This window comes from Rhinolophus sinicus, chromosome 1, assembly GCF_057876585.1.
Source record: "Rhinolophus sinicus isolate RSI-liver-muscle chromosome 1, RSI-T2T, whole genome shotgun sequence".
NCBI classification, from domain to species: Eukaryota; Metazoa; Chordata; class Mammalia; order Chiroptera; family Rhinolophidae; genus Rhinolophus; species Rhinolophus sinicus.
The window spans coordinates 168,624,261-168,650,297 of NC_142501.1; the positions used below are offsets into that span (position 1 = coordinate 168,624,261).

A 26,037-nucleotide genomic window follows, 5' to 3' on the forward strand; every position below is an offset into this window, starting at 1 on the left:
AACAAGGTCAAAATGTTGAGGCAAAGGATTTTTTAAAGATTTGATCCTTGTAAATTGTAAGAAACTTTGAAACTAAAGTTCTGTTGTAATATTTTTTATTTACCACCTAAGAAAGAAGAGTGGGCATGTGGTGACATTTGAGAGTGTCACAAATATAATACAGAATGTTATTCAACTATGGCTGTTTCAAGTAACCAAAATACTGTATCTTTTTAAAAAAAGAAATTCCTTTTTCTGTCCTTTTGATAAATGGCAGCATTGTGTTTGAATGAGGAGAATCAGAGAACATATCCTATCACTGAAATTCTAAATTAGCACCAGTGACTCCAAAATTCCAACTAGTAGTGTAAAGTAAAATGTTTGAAGTTTTAAAGCTTATCTGTTAAGGTAAAGTCTGTGGTTTTGTTTCATCCATTGTATAAACATTCTAATGTGCATATCCATTGCTCAAAGACTTGTGTGTACTTAGATATCAGTCTTACATAGTGCTAGAAGGTAAAATTCCTTAAGGAGATTCCAGGATCCTAACTGAAAGACAGCTCTTATCTTTAAGGAGAAAAATTTGTTCCTTGGTGATGTCAACTTTTGGTTTAGAAGCGGGTAGGGTTCTATCCATAGTCAGCTCTTGAGCTGGAGTGTTTCCGGATGTCTTCAGAATGTGACTTGTTTGGAGGTTGAGGAAAAAGGAGAAAGGGGCCAGTAAAGCAAATGGTAGAAACGACCAAGTCAGCAGAACTCGATTTTTAACTCCAAGTTATGAAGATTCATCAGAAGGAGCCATTTATTGAACATTGCGCTGTGATGGGCGTTAGGGAGAGGGAGCAGAATGAAGGCCAGGAATAGCAAGTGAGCTCCGCCCTCCCTGAAAGGGCCAGTCAGCAGCCTGCTTTATAATTAAGGGAGTAAAGAACTTAATGGGGTTTGCTCCGCTTTATTTATCAAATAGGGTCAGTTCTGTTTTCCTACTTTAAAAAAGAACAAAAGGGGACAATTTAACATTCATTTCATTCTTTTTGTAAAAACTAAGCAACTGAAAATTGCTGTAAAACAATTTTAAGACAAAATAGCAAATATTTTTGCATGGTCCACCAAATGCCCAACCATATGCTTAAGTGCTGGGTGGGATGCCAGAGAAGGGTTAGTCTGCCCCAGCAGAGATGACAGTCTAGTGGGGAGATCAGCCTACACACGTGAAACAGAGGACAACTGCGTACAAACTATCTGCTACTAGGTGCTTGGAGAAAGTTTCAAGTGTCAGCTTTAAGACAGTGAGCCTGTGTAAATTCAGTCGGTAGGTTTCTCACTAGCCCGTCAGGAGAGAGGATCCTAGTTAACGTTTTGCTTTCGTGGTGAAAAAAATAAAAAAAGATAAGCCGAGATGAGATTTCTCCAGGTCTTATTTAATATATAACTTCCAACATAGACCTGTGTGAGATGGCCCTTGTGTATTTTCTGGATGGACATTTGACATTAACAAAATCCTCTGTAAGTTTGGTGATTGGAGAAGGGGGTTTTCTTGGCACTGATGCACCTGCTGTCAACAACTGAGTAGACAGAAATTTTTTGTCTTTGGCCTGTGTTTGCAGTCAGCATTCATTTTGATTCTGTGGCTCCCTCTGGTTTCTGCTCAGCATTCTCATGCCAGTGGCAGATGCAGTGGCAACCCCCTTGGAGCCCCCTGAGCAGTGAAACTGAGGGGTCAGGCATATGGAGGGCTCAGGGTGTCCTTTGTTGGGGGGATCAGGAGCCGAGAGCTTGGAACAAAAGGGGAGTAGATCTGGGAAGCAGTGATACTGGTACCGTCTGGCTAAGTTTTGGACTTGGTGAATTAATAGCTCTGCTGACAAAGATCTCACATTTCACAGACTTACCATTAACTTTCACACACCCAGTACAATGGGTACGTTTTTATGTTTTTAAGAAAATGTAGATTGAATTTAAAATCTCATATCTTTTGGTGAATCCAAGGAAAGCATAGAGATGGGGGATAGAAAAAGCAGGGTGTTAACCCCAGAGCGGGTGAACTCAATATAGAAGCAGAATCTGAGCGATATCCTGGGCTCCTTGTGCTACTGGCGCAGAGGGTGGAGAAGGAGGCGCAGAGGAGGAAGCTGGCTGTTGGTAGCGCTGTGAGAAGGGGGAATGGAAAGGGGTAGCTCAGTGGTTCCCTTTATTTGCTTAATTTGTCCTGAGGCAAGTCAGAGGAGGTTTTCTTTCCCAGTTTTCTGAGTGTGACGGTTTTGTGGTTTGTTTCACTGCTCTCCCCTCCCCACTGCTTCCATGAAGCAGTATTTAAAAAAGTGAGCCAAAACGGGAAAGTCATTTTGTCTGTTTGGTGTGTCTTCATACTCCAGCCATATACATGTGGATTCCTTACTCTACTTTCTATCCTTTCACTTCATGGGAAATACTTGGTTTGTGTATTTTAGTTGGTTCTCCTGAAATATGGTATTCTTTTATGGGATAAGTCATTCTCACAGTTAAAACTTAATTTTTTCCCCTCTAGGATAGTAGGAAAGATTATCAACAGGTCAACCCTCTGACTGTGTGGAGGCCTGGACCGCAAGAATCTGCACTTGGTTTTCTCTGGGTGTGTCAGTTTTAGTTTTGTGTCAACTGGAAGATGTAGCAGCTTACAATGTGCCATCTGAGGCCACAGCCAGTACTGACTGATCTCATGTGGATGACTTCCAGCTGGAGAGTTGCACATCAGAGATGGGACCTGCCCAAGTGGAAGGTTGAGATCCCTTTCTGTTTTTCTTTTCTGTCTAAAGGTAGCAAAGGAAAGTGAGAAAAACCATGGCATCTGTGTATGTGTGCACTGGTAGGGTTCTGAGATACAGGATTTGTGTGAAATGGGCAGTTTATTGAAAAGGAGAAATGAAATAAGCCATAATGGGCATATCAAACTGTATACTGGACTTAGAATATTAGGATTTTATAGCTAAACATAACAGTTTTTTTTGCTTGCAAATAAGGCCTAGGAGTGTGAAGTCACTTGATTTTGCTGAAATTTATATAATAAGTAGCAGAGCCAGAGTTAGAACTCCCAGTTCTATGATCTTTGTACGTTGGCGTGTTGTTAAGTTGAATGGGGACCACTGGAGGGTTTTGAGCAGAGGAGTGGATATATTTACTTTGTTTTTTGAGAAAGATCATTCTAGCTCCTTGGTGGGGCAAGGTTAGAAGCAGGAAGAATAGTTAGGGGGTGAGAAAGATAATGTCTTGGAGTAGGATGGTAGCAGTGGACACAGCGAGAAGTGGACAAATTCAGATATGGTTGGCAGGGGAACGGATAAGGCTTTGTGATTGATTGGAGATGGGAGAGGGCCTGAGGTGAGGGAAGGTGAGGCATCGTGGGAGGCTTGATTTTGTTGTAAGGTAGGGATGGTGGGATGATACCAGCTAATGAGATGGAGTTGATGTGGGTGAGACAGGTTTGGAAGGAAAACAAACAGCTTTGGATAGATCCTGTATTAAGTTGGAGATACCATTATTATATCCGGGTAAGACATGATGAGTTGTCAGTCATAAACAGTAGACCAGCTCAGAGAAAATGTTAAGACTGGAAATAATAAATTTGGGATGTGCTTGCGTATAGTTAGTATTTAAGGCTTTGGGACTAAGCACGTGTACCTAAGAAGGCTCTTAATCAGACCCTTCCTGCCTCAGCTTTACCTATGGCAAGAGGCAGTGGATGGAAAGAAATACGGACCTGCTTGGTTTTCAGAAGCAAACACTGAAGATTATCTTGGAAGCTTGAGCATCTGCTTATAGATTAGTGGAAATTACAGGTTTCTGTTTTCTTCACTTAGGATTTGAAGTAGACATGGAAATGGTTCAGTTATCTTAATTTATATCCCAGATAACTCCCTGGAACCTATCAGAATTTTCTATCAATTTAGTTTGCCACTACTTCTGTCTCCTTATATGGTCCTGCTCCATTCTGCTCCACATAAACCTGGCTTTGACCCTGCTGGGCTCTGATTTCTGCAAAGCACCGCTCTCTTCCCTGTGGCCTCTCATGACATCATTTAGGAACTGTTCCTGTCACCAAATGCTTCCACCTAATGTCTTAGATTGAAGTGTCACCTGCAGCTGGGAGTTCATTGTTGGATCACTCTGACTCATGGCACCTATTAAAATGAGCCTTCCATTTTCAATAAACTGCCAGCCTGCCTGAAATAATCCAGTGGAAAACTGTTGACAGTGATTCACTTTGCATTTCTATGTGCAGACAGTCGTTCCTACTTCCACATTTAGCTCTCTTATTATCTTAAATGTGGAAAAGAGGAACTTCCCTATTACGAAATGATCTCACCCTACAGGCACTTAACTTGTGGTGTGTCAGTGGTGTGTCCTGCTGGGTACACAGTACAAGTAAGAAGAACAATTAAGAAGCTCACTCTCTCTTATATACGTTGTCAGTTTCGCACCTTTTAACTCATGTGTCTTGAGTACGTCCTGTGTGTCTGGCCTAGCGCCGGGGTGGGGGTTACAGTGGGGGGCCAAGCCGGGTGGTTCCCGTCCTCTTGGACTTGAACTATCTAGGGAGTTAAAAACGGACATTATTCAAATAACCACTCAGACCAATGTGTAAGAACTTTGGCAGGTGCTGTAAAAGAATTTACAAACTATTATAAGATCGATAAAGTGGGCCTGTGACTTAGCATGAAGGCGCTCAGCCAATTCTTCTCTAAGGAAGTACTGTTTGAGCAGGACCTGAGTGGTGAGGTGACGAAGTGAAGGGTTGTCTTAGTCCGTCCAGGTTGCTCTCACAGGACACCACAGACTGGCTGGCTCAGACACAACAGAAATGTATTTCTCACAGTTCTGGAGGCTGGAAGTCCAAGATCACAGCGCTAGCAAGGTCGCGATGTCGTGAGGATCTGCTTTCTGGCTCCTCACTGTGTCTTCACAGGGCGGAAGGGGTCGGGGTCCCTCTGGAACTTCTCTTATGAGGCACTGATCCCATTCATGAGGACTCTACCCTCATGACTTAAGAATCTCCCCGAAGCCCCACCTCCTACTAGCATTACCTTTGGGGTTTAGGATTTCAGCCTGAATTTTGGGAGCGCACAAACATTCAGACCATAGCATAGCAGGTATGTTAGGAGTTAATTTAGCAGCATCCACATTCCCAAGAGAGGGAACAAGATGTGCCAGTGGCTTATGCTACGTGATATAGAGACCATTACAAGTGCTCTTGTGTTATAGGCACAGTACTGTAGATCAAAGGGAAAATTTTCATTCATTCTGAAACTTGGCGGCACATCAGTATCACCTGGGGGAAGCCTGTTAAAAGTACAAAACGTTAAAAATAAAAATTCCCAGGCCACACCCTGGGAGATTGATTGGCAGGTGGAGAGTAGGCTCAAGAATCTTTATCTATGATTCTCATGAGATCTGTTCTACTGCCTGGAAATTAAAACTATTTCAGAAGAGCTGATAACAGAGCACAGGGACTTACAGCAGGGCCCCCTCCCCAGTGGTTCAGTCTCGTGTGTGGGCCTCAGCAGAAGGCTCCCACTGGATTCTGAATTCGTGGAGCTTTTTGTCCTAAGTAGGACGGGAGAGTAGCCTTAGGGAAGAAACAAGGAAGTGGGATCCCAAGACGACACTCTCCTCCAGTTAGGTTTTCCTTTCGTGTGTTCTCACCACTTTCAAGCTTTCAAGTGGGGAAAGTTAAGATTCTGATAATCACCTTACCTAGCTTTCTTGGGTTTTCTGAAAATGTTTTTATTATAGTAATTCCTTTATCGCAAATTTAGATTCGATTCCATGAGCTAGCTCTCAGTGAATTTGGGCAGACCTACATGACTTAAATGTTAGGAAAATGATAGCAAAGAGAAAAGGTTATTTGTGTACACGATTACCTGATAAAGCGGGGTCCAGAGCAGAACACTTCCAATGTATGAGCAATAATGAATAGTAAGTAATTGTATCTGCTTACAAGCTGACTACATTTTTAGACTCCCCAAAATGTAAATACAGAAGTTAAAAAGTAGTAGCAAATGACTGACAATTTGACAGCAGAGGCTGCAAACAGCCTGAACGCTAGATTGGGCCTATAGATTATTTTGTTTTGCCTATATAATAATGTGTTGTTGTTTTTTTCCCCCTTTGAGCCAATTTTTACAAACTGGAGAAGGTTGGTGAAAATTCAAATTTTCAGTTTCACCAGCTAAAGCTGAGTAGAAACTGCCACCTTTAATTTCCTGACCCTGGCAATTTTTGGAGTTTGAAGGAACACTTTAAACTTTGAAGGAAACATTTAAAATAATATAGGCCAAATATTGTTGAAAAGCTCTAAAACTGCTAGAAATGAGTTAGTGCAAAGAATAGGATTGCTTATAGTAGCCCAAAAAGAAAGAAAGCCTACAGCTGAACCTTGAAAATCTTTTTGGGTGGTATTAATTAGAGTTGTTTTCCTTTCTAGTCCTTCTAAAAATGCCAGAAGTACATTTGGTACCAGGATAAGAAATTCCTGTTCCTCCTTGTTGTTTTCACACTTGAGATGTTTGTGGAGGGTTATTGGATCCCCCCTGGGTCTCTCATGTTGTGCCTTTGCCAAGCTGTAAGACATTCAACTCTTCAGAATTTTTCCAGGCTGTGCGCTCTCCCAGGCTCTCACGTAGCCACCCGAGTCATTTTAGCTCTTTTCTAGATTAATTGTGTTTTATTTTGAGCCAACTGATAATCTTCGGGGACAGAAAACCAGATATTCCAACAGGAGTCCTGTTGATGGCTGAGTTAATGGTTTTGATTTGGGCTGTTTTGGTGATGGTGGGGGTGTGGGGGGAGTGACCAGTACTCGTGAGATATTTAAGCAGAATTCCTTTTCAGAGAGGATCCTGGTTTGTGTTATCATAACAAGTTTATTTTTTGGCCTTGTATCTCTCCTCTGCAGTTTGCCAAGGTCTATTTGAAAATCATTATTTTCCAAGGTTAACTTTGCCGCTTGTTCACATTTTCCAAGAACTTTATAAGCAGCTATTTTTATATTGATATTGTTCCGTTCTTTAATTGTTGAAACCACTAGGTTGACAGTTCCCGTCTCCTCCCCCCCACAGAGGTTCAGTGGCCATACACACCATTAGTTTTCTCTTGAACTTCATTTAATTCTCTCTTTAAGCTTGACCTACTTTCTCTCCACATTTTTCCCCCAACCCTGTGGTAATTTGTCAAGCCCGTTCTAATCTCCTTAATCCCTTGGTTGAAGGGTTTTTAGGTTTAATGTTTTAATCTAGGGGCCTCAGTATTTAAGTAATTAGAAGTCCTATTTCTAGCTTTGTCCCTTAGGTAAATCGCCTTAGTTTTTGTTGTTGTTCCAATGTACAAATAATAGAACTCTGAAAATTCATATTGGGCAAGACTAAATTGAACTGCATGAGTTAAGAAAGGAACGTATCCTGTGTTATTCAGACTTCTTGCAGTCATTCTTAGAAACTCAAGCTTTATGGGTTCTCCTTTTTCTTACAGCTCGATTTTTTTAAAATACTCCACCCCAAAGCAAATATTTGCTATTGCGTTTTAGAAAAAAATTTTTTTACAGAATTTTATGCTGTAATTGGAGTTTCTTATGGTATTATGCTTCCAACATTTTTTCATGCTTGAGAATGAACATGTTAATTGTTGAAAAAATTCTTTTTCCTATTATCAAATAATCTGGGCATTCTTATGAAATGTTAAAACCAATGTTTCCTGTCGGGAACAATTTGGTCATAGAAAAATTCACATTTTTACATTTTGGGTTTCTGCCTTTCTAAAAATCAACAAATATTTGAGCATCCACTAGTTATAAAGGGAGCTAATGGGAGAGAAAGACACTTGCACAGTAAATTTATTACATAGTGTAAAAAATACAAAGTATGATGTGTATGGAACTGTTGGTTATAGAATGATCCCACCGTGCTCCAGGTCACGGTATGGTGGGAACTGTTCTCTGTGCTTTGTCTGTATTAACTCTCTCACCCCCACAAGCCTCCCTTGTGATAGGCACTATTATTATGGCCATTCTACCCACAGAGGTACAGAGACCTTCGTGTGGCCAAGCGTATTGAGGCCGGAACTGCCAGATAAATCCAGATCCAGGTATTCTGGCTCCAGTCCACACCCTTAACTATGATACCTCCATTCACGTTGCCTTTCAAAACAGGAAGATTTTTTTTTTTTTTAGAGTTGACTTTTGAAGTACTTGGGTATTGGCGAGAGGAGTAGGGAAAGAAGAGACATGGAGGCAAGACATGGTGAGAGGCCTGGGAGGAGTAGTTGGGCCTATGGTTCGAGGACATCGGGTCCTCGACTGCACTGCAGAGCAGAGCAGTGGGGAGATGCGCCTGCATGGCGAGAAGGGAACCAGTGTTTGAAGTTCTTTCGTTGCTTATCGGGTGCTTGATCCAAGACCTGGAGTCTTTCCTGCCAAGGAGAAATTACTCTGGCTGCATGGCAGGCAGTCAGTACACCATGGTGATACAGCTCGGTGAGATCTTGGGCGAGGAACTTAACCTTGCTGTGTCGTCAGTTTCTTCCTCTGTACAGAGAGGCTACTCGATTGAGATGGTCTGCAGTGCTTAGAACAGTGCTTGGCCCATAAGAAGAGCCCAGTAGGTGGTGGTAGGAGTGATCACAGTTAAAATTTGAACTGGGCTTTAAGGAAAAAGGATTTAGACCGAGGGTTATCCAAATGAGGAATTCGTGATGCTGATGAAGTAGGAAGACTGAATGTACTCGTAACTTGTTTATTGGAGTAGACGTGAGGAATGTAGGTGGGATCAGATCCAAGGGACCAGGAATCCCCAGTTAACATGTTCTAGGAGAATAAAGCCCTAAACATGTGATTTTTAAGTGTTAAAAAAACACCAATGAAAAGCCTGGGGAAAGAAAGCATTTGCTTCGGGGTAATCAAGCTTTTAGAAACTGGTTTACCAAGATGAGGGCATCACTGCCCTCAGCAGTTTCCGCTGCCACCCCTGCCTGATGGCATCGGGGCTGTAGGCTCACTCCTGAGGAGCAGCATTCCCACAGTTTGGCAATCGCTGGTGTAAATGTTTCACTTTATAGAGACATGTGCACTGGGAAATATGTTACTGCCGCTCCCACCCCCTTTTAATTTCCAAAACACATGCTTATTTGTTTCTCTCTCGATTGTCACAGCAACCTTGTGAGTTGGGCAGGGTAGTTGGCATGAATCATCATTTTACGTGCCATGGAACTGAGTCTTTAAGAAGTTGAATGGTTTAAGCTCATTAGTAGCAGAGATGGGGGACACAGAACCAGGACTCTTGGTTACTACTTCTGGTACTCTACCACAAAACGTGGTTTCTGTGGATTCATGCTTATTTCTGTGACACTTAAAGCGTCAGGAGCTGTTTCCTTCATGGCCTCATGTCAGCGCCTGATAAATCACGCAGGTGTTAGGTGGTACAGGGGGTTCAGATGAGAGGACGACTGAAACTCAGTTTTGCTTGTACTGGCCGTGTGCTTGCTCGGAGGCCTTTCGCTTTGACTTTTACTCTGTAAAAGAGAAGGAGGCCACCAGGTATTTAAGTTCTCCATTCTCTCCACCTATGATGACTCAAAAAAAAAAAAAAAAAAAAAAAAAATCCTGTCTGCACACCTTTTTTGCTTACCTTAAGCCTTTCCCCATCACTTGGCTCCTTCCTAACAGTCAGTACTTATAGTCAGGCCTTTCCTAGCGAAGAGGGCAAAGCAAACCCTTCCCCACCCTGCTCCTGTATTACTCTAAGCACTTCCTGTTCCCGTCACAGCTGAAGCTCTGGAGACAGGAGGTAAAGGTTCTGTGCGTGCTTCCTCTCCGACACCCGCTTTCGGAACCCCCACCACTCCACTGCGCTGCCCCCAGTGGACTCCTGGGGGACCACGGCAAGGAATGTTCTGGAGTGTAGCCTGCTTGACCTCTCTGTGGCATTTGCCACTGTTGCCTACCATCCCCTAAACACTGCCCTCCTTTGTTGTCTGGGTTTTCTCTGACCCCTTCCACATGCCTTATCTCCTTTGGAGGCGGCCCCTCCCGCCCCTTTCCCAAGGCTATGCCCTCAACCATCTTTTCTCTGCAGCCTTTCGCTGCTGATCTCCTCTGCTCAATTTGATGATTACCAAATTTATTTCTCTAGTCTAAGGCTCCAAAGTTTTCTGAGCTCTAGCTCCTATCCAGCTGCCATTGGACCGTCCCTGTGGATGTTGCACAGGCATCTCAACTCTGTCCTGTTTATAACAGATTTCATTATGTCTGCCTTCCCCTGTCCCTCTTCACACACACACAGTATTCTGTTTCTTCCTCCTGGTCACCAGCTCAATTCCTTTCTGTCCCCTACTTCACCCATTTGACAACCCTATCCTATGAATATTACTTTGTAAATATCTGTGGAAAGCGTCTTTTTCCTGTTTCTCGCTGCCGCTTCTTTAGTTCAGATGTTTAACACTTTCCTGAACAATTACATCTTCTTTCTATCTAACTCGGCTTCCCCCCTGTTTCTTTCCCTTCCAATGATCTACCACACTGTTCCACAAGGGAGTGATTTTACTGTCCGGAAACCAGATCAAGTTACCCGAGTTTAAGACCCTTCAGTCCCTTTTCATTACCTTCATGATCAAAATCCAGGTATCTTCAGTTGCCTTCTTGACGGGTTAACTGTCTCTCCAGTTGTGGGTCGTGGGCCTCCTGCTGACGTTTTCTAGGCTCCCTTGCAGCCACTCACGCCCTTCAGAGCTGACTTTGTCCTCTGTGCACCTGTTGTCTTAGCATGTCTCCTTGGTGTCATCCTGGGTCTTTCTCCAGGTGGTAACATTTCGACGGCAGGCTCATTTGTCTCCGACGCTTGTTTGTCCTGTTTGGCTCGAGTGAGGGCTGGGGCAAAGCAGGGATTTTCCTGCACGGTGCTCAGCTCGAGGACCTCGTACAGATTCACTTTGATCTGGAGTCTGAAAGATAATCTCTTACAACTGTCGGAGCAGATGGGGAAAAACTATTTGCTATGGGAGTGAATTTCCTACTTAGGACACTTAGGTGGGAAACATGCATTAAGTTCAGCAGTTTTTCGAAGGAACTGTTTGACTTACCATTTTCAGCCTAAGTGTTTCCCAGGTCACTTTGGGCATTCTTGCGTGTGGATTTGAAAATAAGCAGCCTAATCTGATCATTAGGTGTGCTTAGTAGAGTTTCAGCCTCATAATTGCTGTACTTTTCAATATTGAGTTTAGAGACTAATCAAGTGGTTTTATGTCTGTAAAAATTGAAAAGTAATGTAGCTGTCATGTATTTAGGTGCTTTCTTCTGTATTAAATAAGACGCTAGATTTCCTTTAGCATATTTTTGATTTTTTAAAATACAAGTGGTAGGTATACAATTGCTGTGAATCTCAAAGGATTGTCAATTTTAAACATTTGCCCATTGAATGAATCACCGTTTGTGGAGTGAGCTAACCATTTTGGGTTTAACTCTTCCAGACCACTTGGGTGTCATTCATTTGTATCCTAGTAACTTAAGAATTATTGACCCTGCAAAAGCCCGTCTGGCAACCTGGGTTTCACTTTCTAGTAAGATAAATTATCTTTTAGTAAAGGGTAAAACAGAGGTGAGACACCAGAGTCTTTTATGTCCCTTATATTGTCTCAAGATTCCAGTGAACTGCTTGCTAAGACGGGAAAACACGGGTGTGCTGTTTGGAACCTAATTGAGTCCTTTATTCTGTTATGACTCACCTACAGTTAACAGATTTCTTCCACGGAAAGTCATGTAAAATAACTGCACGGTGGTTTATTTTGCTTACTTGGTTCATGTTTCTAGTGATGTGCCAGGCAGTGTTTGCCAGGCGGGCTTTGGCAGGAGCTGGTGCGGCAAAAAGACCATCGGAGTACGCAGTGAAGTTGCCTCCTACTTTGTTCCCCGTGGTTCACTGAGGCAGAGGGCCTTTTCAGAATCTCTCAGAGGGGGCTGCAGATGTCCACATGTCCATGGGGCGATGTTGAACGGAAAAAGAGACTCTTCTCTTGCAGTCTCTCATTCCCCCATTTGCAGGAGAAGGAAGGTTAACGCCAGCACTGCGAGCGCTAACCCACGGAGGGCCAGTGTCTTGTCTGGTGTGTTGATTTAGTTGACAGCATCGAAAAGTAGTCGACTTCACATTGAAATCTGGATTTTGATTTTTCTTCTTAAACACTGGAAGCACTGGCAACATAGGACTGTGCTTCTGCGAGCAACAATCGGCTGGCGCCTTCGGGCGCACACGCTGCTGCCGCAGTTCTCGCTGTGCTCTTAGTAGCCCCCCTGAGCCTGTAGCTGCTGCCGTCTCCCCCTGGGAATTATCTGCGGGGATTTCTGTGCCCTTGTGATGATTTCTCCCTGTGGGCAGATCCAAGGGGTGAGAACCCAGACATGCCAAAGACGTAGTTTTTTCAGAAGGATTTATACCAGAATGCGTTTAATGGTATCTAAAGTAAAACTTGATTTTCAAACTTTAAAAGAAATTATGTAAAGTAGGTCCTACTCTGCATCTTTATCTTTTGCTCTTGTTTCCTAATATGAAGGTATTTTCTCCATAAGCCTTTGAATATGTGTGATTCAGGCACTTGTTCATATTTTATTACATATAGTTAAAGAAACCCCCCCCCCCCCCGCCAGCGTTACCCTCCATAACATCTTTATGGTTTCTAGGGTTTGCCACACCAAACACCATGGAACATGGATTCTTACCTCCTTGTCACCAAGTAGAAATGTGCTTGCTTTTCCTGTATGTGTAACAGGAGGGGGATAGTCATTCATGCTCTTTTCAGCTCTCAGTATTATGGTTCTTTTTGAAAAAGGAGTTTGAATTGCGGCAGTTGGACTCTGCTGCTGTTTCCTATACCTGCTCTAGTAGCATATCCTTTAATACCTTTAATTCTAAATTGCTTTTCTTGTTTTTATAGTGAATAATAGGGAGCTGGTTTTCAACACCCATTCAGCACATGAGAGCTGCCTTCCTTCCTCCCTTTTATCTTAGCAACATAGTGCAGGTCCTCAAATGTTGTTTCGTTCCGTATCGTTTTGTTATAACATCAATGGGACAAAAAAAAAAAAAATCGATTCCCAGCAGGGGCCACTGTCTGTGTGGAGTTCGTACATTCTCTCCATGTCTATGTGGGTTTTCTCTGGGGATTCCAATTTCTTTCCACGTCCCAAGGATGTGTGTGCGCGCGCGTGTGTGTGTGTGTGCGTGCACGTGCCCTCCGTGATGGAAGGGCGTCCTGTCCAGGTTGGGTGCCTGCCTTTCACTCTGACCTGCTGGGAGGACTCTGGCCACCTGCGACCCTGAACTGGCATCAGCTGATTGGAAAATAATCCTCTTCCTTGTGTTTTGAATCTTTCTTAAATGTATCTACCGATCACATTTATTTCAATGTTTAGTATTAGTAGTGTCTTGGGTCTTTATTTAGAAGTTTGGTGATGTTTTCCTGACCAGAAATATGCCATAGGAACTTAACTCTTGTTCATATCAGTTAGCCTATGATAACCCTGATTTCATTGCACATCATTTCACTTGAAGTCACAGTTTCCAAGAACCTATCAACGATGTTAATTAAGTGTGGGCTTACTGCGTGTGTGTGTGTGTGTGTTGTGTATGTGGTTTTGTTTTTTACTGTATGAACAACCTTTATAGGTTTCAAATGGAAATAGAAGAGGAGGGAATATGACAGCACAGCTCTGGCTCCTGGGGTGGCTCCAGAAACTCCAACCCCACCCTCAAAAATAAACTGATTTTGGTAATATTGATTCTGTAGTTATATAGACAGCTCATGTTTGTTTGTATGAAGTATAACTTTCTACACAAGTATATTTAATTAGTATAGGGTACTATTTAGGAACTCTGGGGTATGATTGTTTCGGAGAATTTCCAAACTACTATTTTTCTCTTGGGTGTCATTTTTATCTCTAGTGATACCATTGCTGAGAATTTTGATGTTTTAATACTTATTTATAATTAGGGATGAATAATAAGTATATAATAGGCCATATGATCCATAGACCACTACAAACACTTTGGATGTTGTTGGAGGGAAGGAAAATATACTTTGTTATTTTTTTCCCTTCTAATTAGATGGCCCTTTTATGTGTTATGGGTAGTAGTTAAGAGCATGGATTTTGGCTTAAGAAAACTTGGGTTTCAATCTTGTCTTTAACTTGAATTAGCTGTTAGAGTACAGGCAGAGTACTTACATGTTAAGAATTACTGCTCAAACCTCAATTTCTTATCTGTGAAACAGAATTAATAGACTCTCCCTCGTAAGATAGCTATCAGATTTAAGTAAGAAAACGTGCATGAGACTTTTAGGTCAGTGGCTTGCATATAGTAAATACTGTATTTAATAAATAGCTGCATCATCGTCATCATCATTATTATAACACTAAGTGTGTGAGTAAATGTAGTAGATTCACTTCTTTGCCTTGGCTGAGAATCTGAGATTCGGATCGTTTTGAATGTTAAGGCTTTAAAGAAATATAAGTGGGAGGTAATGTTCCTAATGGATGATGAGGTGGAGTCAGAATACCTGGGTTCATTTTCCTCCCCCTGTAAATGAGACAGTTCCACCTGAGCTACGGGGCTGTGTCACAATGAAATGGGATATATGTGCCCAGCATATAGGAGACGGTGGGGTGTCCCACCTTCCCTTGTCATGCATCACATTAAGAGCAAATTCATACTGCATGAAAATTGTGTGTTAACTGTCTACAAGTGGTCTTTATTGACTTTATAGCTATGTGTAGAAGTCACCAGGATATTAAGAAGTGTCCTAATGTTTTGGGTTGCTTTGATGGTGTTTCTCAGTTGTTTCGGTGAACTCATGAAATTTTATGTCATGGGTTTAATTTCACTCAAGTTTTAACACACGCTTTTTTAAACAAGAGACGTAAATGAGTATTTTATACCACTAATAAAGTATTGAGTACCTGCTATATTTTCAGGATTCCAAAATTGTATTAGTTGTCATGGGAACTACATGGGGGTAGTTCCAGCTTTCAGTTGTATTTGGACATCATGACACATATAGAAAAACCTGGTTCTAAACCACAGATCATACAGCGTTAATTTTGGGGTCTGGGTCACAAACCCAGGAAGGATAGGCCTGAGTAGGCATATTTTCATGTCATTGTGAAGGCTTCCTCAATCTGGTACAGAGGATGGGTGACCCTTGTATAAGCTAATTAAGCAAATGGTTTCATGTTTCATGAGGCAGGGGAGTCATTATGTCCTGAGACATCCACTCAGCTGTTTGTTCCTGTAGTATTGATTAGTATGCGAACTTCCAAAAGAATATAGGGACACCAATCTTTGTTTTATGTAACTTAATGTGAATTAGAAAAACAATGTGTATAAATATATATAAAAATATATATATAATGTACATGAAATCCAGGATTTCATAAATTTTGTTACTTAGGATGAGGCCAAGTCAAAAAGGGAGTTGATCATAGGTTGATTTAAATAAAACAGGACAGGTAGTATTACAATATGGTATTACTGTGAAGATAGTGTGACAATGACTGAAGTTTGAAGTTTAGACATTTTGAGTCCTGGAGGAAAAAATTTGTCAAGTTCAATGAGAGATGGAGCAGTGTCATAGAAGAAAAATAAGCTTGAGGCCTGAGATGACGTCAAACTTTTCCTTCCCTTCACCAGTGAAGAACCTCTTCCTGCTTCAAGAATTTTCTTGAGTTCAGAACTACATTTTGTCCATTATTTTCTTTCCCCCTTCCTCTACCCACTCCATCCAACTGGTTCTTAATACTGGTTCTTTCTACGGACAGCTGCTGCTGCTACTACTACCATGCTGTAGAAACTTGTCTTGAGTGAGGAGTATATTTTAGAAGGCTTTTATGATAATACTGTTTGAGATTCATTTCTGAGTGTGCCAGCAGGCTGTGCTGCAAGTTATTAGGTATGTAGGATTTGAAAGAGACTGGGGCTGGACACCATTGGAACATTTTCAGAGTTTGTGAAAACAGCACAGGGACCCTCGCCTTTTTTTTCTGGATCTCAGAGTAGTTCGAGTCTCATGATATGGTAATGAACTTATAGCTCATTTTGATAGAGTATTACAGCCTGTGTTTTGTTTCGCTTGCTTGCAGACCTAATAATTAATTATTGGTTGGCACTGTGGGACAGCTCATGGCATTCATCCTTAAGAACAGGTCTAATACCTCAGAAGCCTCAGAATGGAGAAATTCTCAATAATACTCTGGTAGCTGGTTAAGTAACCAGCCCCCACTCCCACGCCCACTGTGGTTTGGCTTTCTAGTGGCCCATCATTGCCCTGTGGACTGTACAGGGACAGTCCTGGAGAAGGGCTGTGCTGACGTGACCAGTTTTGGCTGTCCCTTGCAGCCCTGGAACTCTTCTCAGGGGAAGCTTTTTTGTACTTGTCCAACAAATGGCTTGATGGGTTGACGTGAGGATAATTTGGAGACCCTCTAAATAGAACCCTCAAGGTGTATCAGCACTTGCGTGGTGGACAGCACCACAGTCTTTGCCCCGGCTCCCTCCCTCCCCCTCATCCCCAGGGCCCAGGATCCCAGCCTCTACAAATTCCCATATTTTCCTCACATTAACTCAGAATTTATTAAAAACATATTGCAGACACAAGTGTTCAGTAGGTGACGGCTTCTTCAGACCTGGAGAGACTTTGGATGTTTAAAGGATAAATCAGAGGTGCAAGCGAGGATTGCACTAGACAGTTATGAAAAGATACAAAGTTGTTGTTGTTCATTACTTCAGCATTTCCTTCCTCATTCCAGAGGAAGTTTTCATAGACCTTCGTTAAGTAAAAGTTGTGTTTGGGTGATGGTGTGGAGAAGTGGGAAAGTTTAGTAAATTGGAAGAAAGACAAAAACTGAGACTTTTGTGTCATGGTAGGATAGTATAATAATAAAAACAGTGTCTGTATTTTGAGAATTTACTGTGTACCAGACACTGTGCTTAAGCCCTTTCCATGCAGTGAGCTTGATATTGGTCCCTGGCAGAGCCATGTCTGGAAGCTGCCGTGTCCGACCCTGTCAGTTCCCAACCGCTGAGGATGACTTGGAGGAACTGAAATTTTTGAGAATTTGCCAGAATGGGGAAGGAAACGCTGAAGTAATGAACGACAGCAAAATCTACTCAAGTTTCTTCCATAAATTGCAGTAAAAAGCCTTAACTTCATAAGAATTACTGTGTGCATCTGGGCAAGTACTGAGTGATGAGCTACAGTGAGAAGTGGGTTCTAGGGTGTTGAGTGCACATTTGTGGCTAAGCAGGATTACAAATCCATGCATGTTATGGAATTTCAGGGCGATTGTTAAATCCAGAGAGTCAAGGACCTTTTGCATGTGTTTTTAGTTGCCGTAAGTATCATGCAGTCTCGTCTGCTTCTATAAGCTCTAGGTAGAGACTTGATGAAAGCAGTAGGTCAGCCTGCCCTTTGTAGCTGGAGCTCAGTTCCGCTAGAATGTCTTTGAAAACATGTGTTTCTAATATGTCAAAACTGGCCCAAAAGAACAAAAATATTACACACTAAAGTTTGAACGCACAGAACGTGGTTCAATACTTAGTTGACTTTTATGCTTTTTTATTACTCTGATTTTTATTTCCCGTTAATGTGCTAGATAAAAAGTAATATTATATGCACAACACATATACTGCCCATAAAAAGTTTTATTTTTTTATGATAGGTTTTCTTTTTTTAATGGAAAAATTATAGCATCATGAACTTCTTTAGTGTTAATGAGTAACCTCAGTAAAATACTAAGGTGACTATGTTGAGGGGTAAATCAAAAAAACTTAGGGAATTTAAGATCATTTACTTTGAAGTTAAATGTTGGAATTACTTAAATGAACTATTTTTCCTCTAGATTTTTTTAGGTTCTTTTGTCATTGATCCGCATGTGCGCATATGTGTCTTTGTATTTTTATGAATTTGGGCTACAATGTAAGCATAAAAATTCCTTTACCTACTCCATGAATAGATTGCCTTTATATCTTGTCTTACTAATACATATTTACACGTAATACCTGGTGATAGAATTAGTTATATAGAAAAACTGTGAGCTAAATGGGGTTTTTAGTTCAGATACATCCTCAGGCATAATTGTGCAGACAGACTGACGACTTGTTAGGTGGGGTTCAATAGGAACTCCCACTGGTGGCTTCAACATTTTGCTTATGTACTATTAGCATCCTTAAATTCTGTAGATTTTGTTTTTTTTTGCGTCTCCATCTACCTGGAGAAGCAAAGATTAAACCATTTGGGGGTTTTGCGGGGAGATGGAAAGAGTGGAGGTTTACTCATTTCATAAAGCCGTGTGTTTTTAAACTATGAGCGTGGTGCTTTGCACAAGTCAAAACTGCCAAAGGGACAGATGTTGCCAATTTCAAATGTACAGGGGGAAGGCAAATATTGCTAAGCAACGGTGTACTTCAGAGAGCATTTTTAGGAGCAGAGCCAGGGGAGTTGAGCCTGGGAGCACTCACTGCTTCTTATGGCTCAGTACTAGGGAAGAGATTCAAAGTTCCTTCCTGTCAGGGCCGCCATTGCAGCCGCCAGCACAAAAGACACTGACCTAATGGTCCCGCTTAGGGCTGCCCAGGGAATGTATGGAAACAGGAAAGCTTGTTTGCTATGTAGGAAGGCAGTAAGACATGTTCACAAAGGTAAGTGCCCCACAGTGCACAGCTGCCCCACCGTAAGTACGAGGAAGTGCAAGCCTGAGATTCAGGTGCGGAAGGAGGAGGCAGGAGAGAGGCCTCAAGGCAAACCTCTCTCTCCCTCTCTTTGCGGACTTCTTTTTCTCTCTCTCCCCTTCTCCCCATCCCTTCCTTCATTTCTCCCTTCTTCCCTCCTTGTCTTCTTTTTTTGTCTCCTCCGTTAGGGACTGACATCAAAGAAGGATCAGTATAACCTCTGTAGTTCAGTGCTGCTGTGTGCCTGACCTTATAAACAAGGTAAATAAGCTTTCCAGCCACAGGTATTCAGCCCCTCCCATGTCCCCTCCCTTGGTATACACTTGATAGCTGGCAGACAGGTGGTGTGGCTTTTTTTTCTCCTCTCTCTCTTTCAGTTGCCACTAGAGACTTGGAATATCTCCTGAGGTTTTCATGTTTGGTTTAGATTATGGATTTTCCTTTCTCTCCCTCTCTCTTTCTTTCTAATGAAATGATGGTGTAAGAGTGGAGGAAGTATGTTACAGTGTAGTATCTGTACAAAATCACAGCATATTTTGGAAATGTGTTTTAAAAGTTAAAAGCATTTTTAAGTAAGCAGTTTCTTACCACTCAGGTTTTTTGTCCATCTTTCAAGTTCTGGTTTTGAACTTCTGGATCACGTGGCAAATGTTCATAATTTCTTTTATCTTCTTAAAGATATAAATGGAAGATATTGGCAGTTTAAAAGCTTAAATATTTGTATTTAAGGTACACAAACACAGGTTTGTATACCTGTGTGCATTCTCCCCCATCTCCTGTTTCCCCCACCCTTCCCTCGCCCTCTCCCTCCCTACCACCCCCTCACCTTTCTCCCTCACCTTCACCACCACCCTCCCCACCTGCCTTGTCTCTCCCTGTCTCCCTTCCCACCTTTTTCCCTCCCTCTCAGCTTTTATTGCTTTATTTTGTTTTTTTAGCAGACAAATGGAATTTAAGACAAATTTAAAAGATTGTGGAGCTCCTAACCAAATATGGATAGTATTGATTTCGACTGGTCTAGGAATATTTCAAAGTAGTCATGCTTAAGTGCAGGCAGGTGTAGTAGATACATTTTAATGTTCTTGTAGCTTTATGGTTCTCATTTATTCATCATAGTTTGTGATCATATAGTTTGTGTTTATGTGGCGTGTGAATTTATGCAATGAAAGTAGTTAGAGAAGATGACAGTGTTTCCATTTTCCCCCTAGAAGATGCAATTTGCTTGTTTTAAGGTCAAGCAGTAGTGAATCTTCTATCAACCGCCAGAGAGCTGAGAAATTGGGAAGCAATAATGAGAAAGGCCGGAGAACCCTCGGGTTACTAGAATGCAAACTTGTCCTTGATTGATTTGAATTCTGGTTATACCTTTTGGCTTTTTTTAAAAGTAGGAATTATGTCATGAAATGAGTTGGAAAACCTGTTGCTCCCAGACTTAGGGAGCAATAGAGTTTTCTAGTAACTGAAGTCCCTCACAAGTAATTTCTTTTAAAGACAGTGTTCTAGTTCAGTCCAGAAGAAGCTGGTTTATTTTGTCCTACAAAAAGCTTTTGAGAGACTTTTTATTAAGCAGACAACTTTTTGACATTGAGATGCCTCTTAAAAGTTTTACCTAAAAGATAATGAAACAGATAAGACTTACCTGCTAAAGAGCCAGTCAAAAACTTTTCAGGTTCATTTAATGCTGTGTAGTAGACACCATTATTATGGTGTTATTCATAATACTGCTTGTTTTTACAGGGAATTTGGCTATCTACCAATTAAAAACCTTCAGGATGAAAGAAGAATTTTTTTTTTTTTGGGTAATGCTCCTTCCGTAAACTCACAATGTGATTATGATAATGTCAGGAAAGAAGTGAAGTCGGCTCCAGGAGTATTTTCCCAATGGGCAGTTTGCCAGGTGTGTGGGACAGTCAGAAGGGCCACAGTTGGATTTATGTACAACTGAGATATAATTACTTCTGCTGGTTTGACCCTCCTGTCCTTTAAAGGCAATTTCAAGGGGAGTTGCTTTTGTTGTTACTATTAGAGTGGTTGCCAGTTTTTTCATATTATCTCTTCTCTGGCACCTAGATTCTGTATACTAGAAAAAGTTTAGAAGTGAAGAGAAAACAGGAATGACAGTCAGTGCGAGAATATTGGGAGTTACGACAAATGTGGTTGAGTGACACTGAGCCTTAAAACACTCAAAAAGTTGGAGTCTTGGGCTAGGACTCTGGATTAAAGTCAGAAGAGTCCTTTTAAAACTTCTTCATTGCATCTGTGTGTCAGTGTGAGGGGATGAGAAGAGAGGGTCTGGAGACTGAGAGAAACGTGTTGAGATGGATGGAGCAGTCGCTGACTGCTTCCTGTCTTCAAAAGGGGCAATTACCTATTCCCTCCTGTAAGCATTACAATTGTTCTCATCTATGCTATGACTGCTTGCATGCTTTAAATTCAGTAGGTATTAGAGTACATTTATTTTACAAGCAAAAACATTTTTCTTTTGGGCACATATTATATACCTATTTAAAATAAATTGAAGAATGATTTTTTATATATGTTTACCCTACCCTCAAGTAGCAGTGCTTGTTGAGTGACTAAATATTTGTTCAAAACTTTGTTAAACGTATTTTCACTCCTCTCAAGTTCAGCAAATCAGTTTATCAGATGAGTTTTGCTGGAAGTGTGATGTAATTTGTCTATACTTGGAGGCTAAACTTACAAAGATACCTATAGAAAAAGGAAAAGATTATTAAGCCTATCAGAGATTCAGTGGAATTAATAAGCTTTTTTTTTTTCCTAAAAAGACTGACTGAATCTGGTTTTCAACAGATTATAGAAAAAAATAGTCAATTAAATTTAGGTGCTCTTTGATGATAATAAATGATTTAAAACCATTTATAACATAATATTAAATGTTGTACTTTCCCACCTTTGGTCCTTTTCTAAATTCTAACAAGTTACCTGGTTGTTTGTTACCCAACATTAAAGCAAAAAAAGAAAAATAATCCAAACAAACAAACAAAAAAACCAAAATTTATTTGTTTAGAATTAAGATGTAAAGGGCAAGGCCATCTTTATTTACCTTCTCTCTTCTGTGTTTATTATAGTATCAGTAATCCCCAGGGTAGTTTGAAGCTCAGATTGTTTCCTCAGAGTATACATGCCTCTGGCCTACTGCTTCAGTAATTTTCTTTATGCCCCCCCCCCCCCCCCCCTTTCTGGTTTTTGTTTTTAAAAACCATCGATGCCAGGAGACAGACAACCAGCACCTAGCCCAGAGGGTACTGTTGAGATTGCTGCTGGAATAAACCCAGGATAAAAATCTTTATGTTTTTTCAGACAAAGCACGGATTAAATGGTTTATCTTATTCATATGATTTCAGTTTCTTTCAACCTCATCCAGAAACTGATGGAAAGTTTTCCTCTGGTGCCTCTGTGGTCTTAGTTTATGCCCAGCTATGGGGGAAAAAAAAAAAAAAAAAAGTCCAGGCACACTCTGAAACAGAATTAGACATGGTTCCTGAACGTTTTTTGCCGTTTAAATTTGATAGACACATGCACTCAAAGAAGGGGCAGTAATACAGGTTTATCTATTAATCTGGTCACGGTTGACAAAGTAATTGTGTTGTTTTAGACTCAGAACTATCAGTTAATATGATTTTCAAGAGAACACTGTATATGTGGGTGTGAGAGCGTGTGTGCGTGCGTGTGCGTGTGCGTGTGTGTGTGTGTGTGTGTGTGTGTAGGGCGGGATGGAAGGACTGGATCGGGATGGACTAAGTAAGCATGGTGACAAAACACCATTACACTGCAGTTTAACACCCTCCCTGAGGTGATCTATTTTAATTAAAAGGGCACTTGTGCTTTGTAAATTAATGTACCCACTCAAAAATCAAAATTAAACCCCTCTTTAAAAAACTCTAGAGGTTGTTTTAGTAAGAAATTGGTTATGAAAGTGGAAATAAATTATATAGTTTGGGCCATTTGAAAGAACTTGTCAGTTTATCATCACTGGAATAAAACCGATGTCTAGACTTGTTTTTTGTGGTGCCTTTTTTGTTTTTTTAAACAGTGCTTTTTAGCCAGTCTTACTAAATCATTCGTGGTTGCTATGCCCACAGTGGGCTTCATGGAGTCTTATGTGATCTTTCATCAAAGGCACAGCATTTTAGAGCCTTAGAGCATTGAGGATTTCTGAGTCCTTATTACATAGTGAGTGGTAATGGGTCACAATCAAAAGTTAAAAAGCTGAATAACTGAGATGAGGCATATTTACTGTCAAACAATGGTAAGTATTTTACATTTTTCATCCAGGTACTTTGTGTTTGTCAGTTTAAACCTCTCTCAGGTATACTCCACCCCTTTTTGACACCAAGAAGCTAGTTGATATATTATCAATAAATAATAACAATTGAAAACTTTTGTGTGTGTATGCACCGGCTCTAAGTAGTAGTAGTTTTAAAAATAGGAACTGATTCACGTGACTCTACAGCTTTACAGACATATTAAAATTTACACATGTGAGCTCAGGAAATATAATAGTAATAAAATAAATGAAACCAGCCCTTTTATTATTCCTTTCATATTTATTTGTGTATTTATATCAACTGTTTACAATTATATAGGTGGATAATAGCTACTCATTGTTCCTATTTTTGTTTATTTAAACCAGATCTTAAGAACTCGATCCTAGATTTCATAATTAAAAGATGCCTTCTTTTAATAAGAGATCAAAACAGAATTTTCCAGAATATTTTAATTAGTTTAGTTAATACAAATTATGAGCTATTATAAGTATATACATTAGAAAAATAATCCGTGACACAAGTTAAAGCAAATCACTGATACCGTGTTTCCCTGAAAGTAAAACCTAGCTGGACCATCAGCTCTAATGCGTATTTTGGAGCAAAAATTATATAAGACCCGGTCTTGTTTTAATGTAAGACCGGGTATAGTATAGTATAATATAATATGATATGATATGATATGATATAATACCAGGTCTTATATTAATTTTTGCTCCAAAAGATGCGTTAGAGCTGATGGTCTGGCTAGGTCTTATTTTCGGGGAAACACGGTATAATCAAAATGACTGGAAAGGAACAGACTCTATTTATATTAATCTTTAAAGTTCAAAATGCTTATTTCTGTACAGTTTTGTAAGTTTCAGCAATGATGTTCGGGGTTTGTTTTTTTAAAGACTGTTTTTGCTCTAGTTGGTGGAAAACGGACAAGGATGTGATATATAGTTTGCCTATAAAAGAGTAGTTTACCTAAAGATGAACTTTAAAAATATTAGGGATAATTAGATCTCATTTAATAAGTGAATTGGAACGCTAGCACATCTTCCAAGCTTCCGTTTTCTTTCTGTGTTTATCCGGGAGTATTTCTTGATCTCCTATCTCAAGGAGATATACACCCTTCCTTTACCACCCAACCATACCTCATGTACCCTCTCTTCCACCAGTCATGTTCTCATTTTACTGTCACATCTGAAACTTCACTTTCTGAGAAATTCATGGCCCCAGATTGCGCTTGGGCAACTACTCCTTGGGTCAAAAACATCTGATTGGCTTGGTGGTGGTAATAGAATTTAGTTATAATAAGTAGCACTTTTTTTTTTTTTTTTTTGAATTGAAGATGTCTTTATCTTAAACAATATCATTGTTCAGTGAAGTCTGGAGTTTTACAAATGTGAGCAAACATTGCTTCCAAAATATAGAAAAAAATTCAGAATTCACTTACTCCGTAATTACTTTTTGACAAGCTCATGTTTCTGAATTTTGTTGGAGATGAAAAAATCAAATTTATCCATTTCACAAATATTACTTGCGTATCTGTATCAGTCCAGAATTATGCTAAGGCCCTAGAAGATACAGAGATGAATCACCTCAGTCCCCACCTGCAGCAAGCCAGTCTGGAGGAGACAGACTAGAACACCATGGGCTGCCATTCAGAATTGAGGGAGGCTGGGCAGTCAGGTGAAGGAAGACTTCCAGAAAAGGGCAGCCAGTGTTTGTGACACCTCTGCTTCCACACTATCTGCTCATTTCTAGATGCTTCTGTATGAGTAGAATTGCTTGGTCTGCGGTAAGTTTTTGTTGGGTATTAGTTGTAGGTGACCTGTAGATTGCTTGTCATCTTAAAAGATAATTTTTAAATTCGTTTTGTTTATTATCAATCTCTTTTCTCCTCTCCTTGAAAATTTTATTCGAAGGACTATGGGAATTTCTCCAGTCCGCATAACACTAATTGTGTTAGCCTCTACATCTGGCAGACAGCTTGGTGTTAAAAAGAGGCTTCCAGGAACTGTGTGACTAATTCTTTGCTACATATTGGGAATTCATCACCTTTGAAAAGCTACCCAAAACCTTTCCATTATTTGAAAATATTTGGGAAGAGCTGGAGGACATTTAATTTTTTGAAGGGATAATTTAACAAAGTTGGTTTGCAATTTATATAATAATACTATTTATTATTTACTATTCTTTAAGAAAACTGTTAAGAGTACCTTATTTTCTGTCTTCTAACCCATTATCCCTCCTTCCATATTAACAACTTTTCGCTTTCAAAAAAAAAAAGTGCAGTATGAGTGCGCCCATGAATCTATCTAGGGATTTTAAAACTTCTTATCCTGAAATTCTGGGTGTGGATAGTATCATGCCCCAAAGGGCACGATACTTCTGAAGTAATACTGCTAGCACCTTTGTATTTTTTCCAGCTGAAGTAGGCACACCCAGGCAGGATGAGTGTGTTCTTGGAATAGGCCTAGTTTAGGTAATTTATTGTGCGTTCACGGAATAAAGTTAAATGTCAAAACCTTGTTGAGGCAGGCCTTCTGGTTTCCTCCTCTAATCTGTCTCTTGGAAATACTGATTATGACATCTTAATGATAAATGCTTGAATTTATTTGTGTGGCATTAGCCTTAATGTGTATTGTCTTCTTTCTTTCTCAAAACAATCCTATGAGGCTTTGTGTGTTTCAGATGTGTCTGCTCAGTGTATAAGTGTGATTGATCAAAAGAGAATTCCCCCCTCCTCCCAAATAACCTTCTTTTAAGGACTGTGCAGTCTAGTTTGAGAAGCAAGAGTGAACTAGCCAGCAAACACTGGGTCAGGCCTTGACAGCAGGCCCCGGGTTTCCCCAGGAGCACCTCACACTCCGTTAGGGCAGGTTGACTCTAAGTAAATCTGTGAACAGGTCAGTGTGCTAAGTGTTAGATGGGACAGGCCCAGAGCTCTGAGGGGGAACCTGGGGGCACATTCACACAAGTGTGTGTTGGGGAGAAGGAAGTTACATAGAGGAAGCCTGATAAAAAATAGCAGCAAATGTGGCAGA

General features: G+C 40.6%; 1 protein-coding gene across 11 annotated transcripts in view; it reads left to right on the forward strand.

Moving 5' to 3' along the window:
- Positions 1-26,037, forward strand: part of AFF1 (ALF transcription elongation factor 1) — a 178,528-nt gene that overhangs the window by 92,688 nt on the left and 59,803 nt on the right. The gene's annotated exons all lie outside the window — the stretch shown is intronic.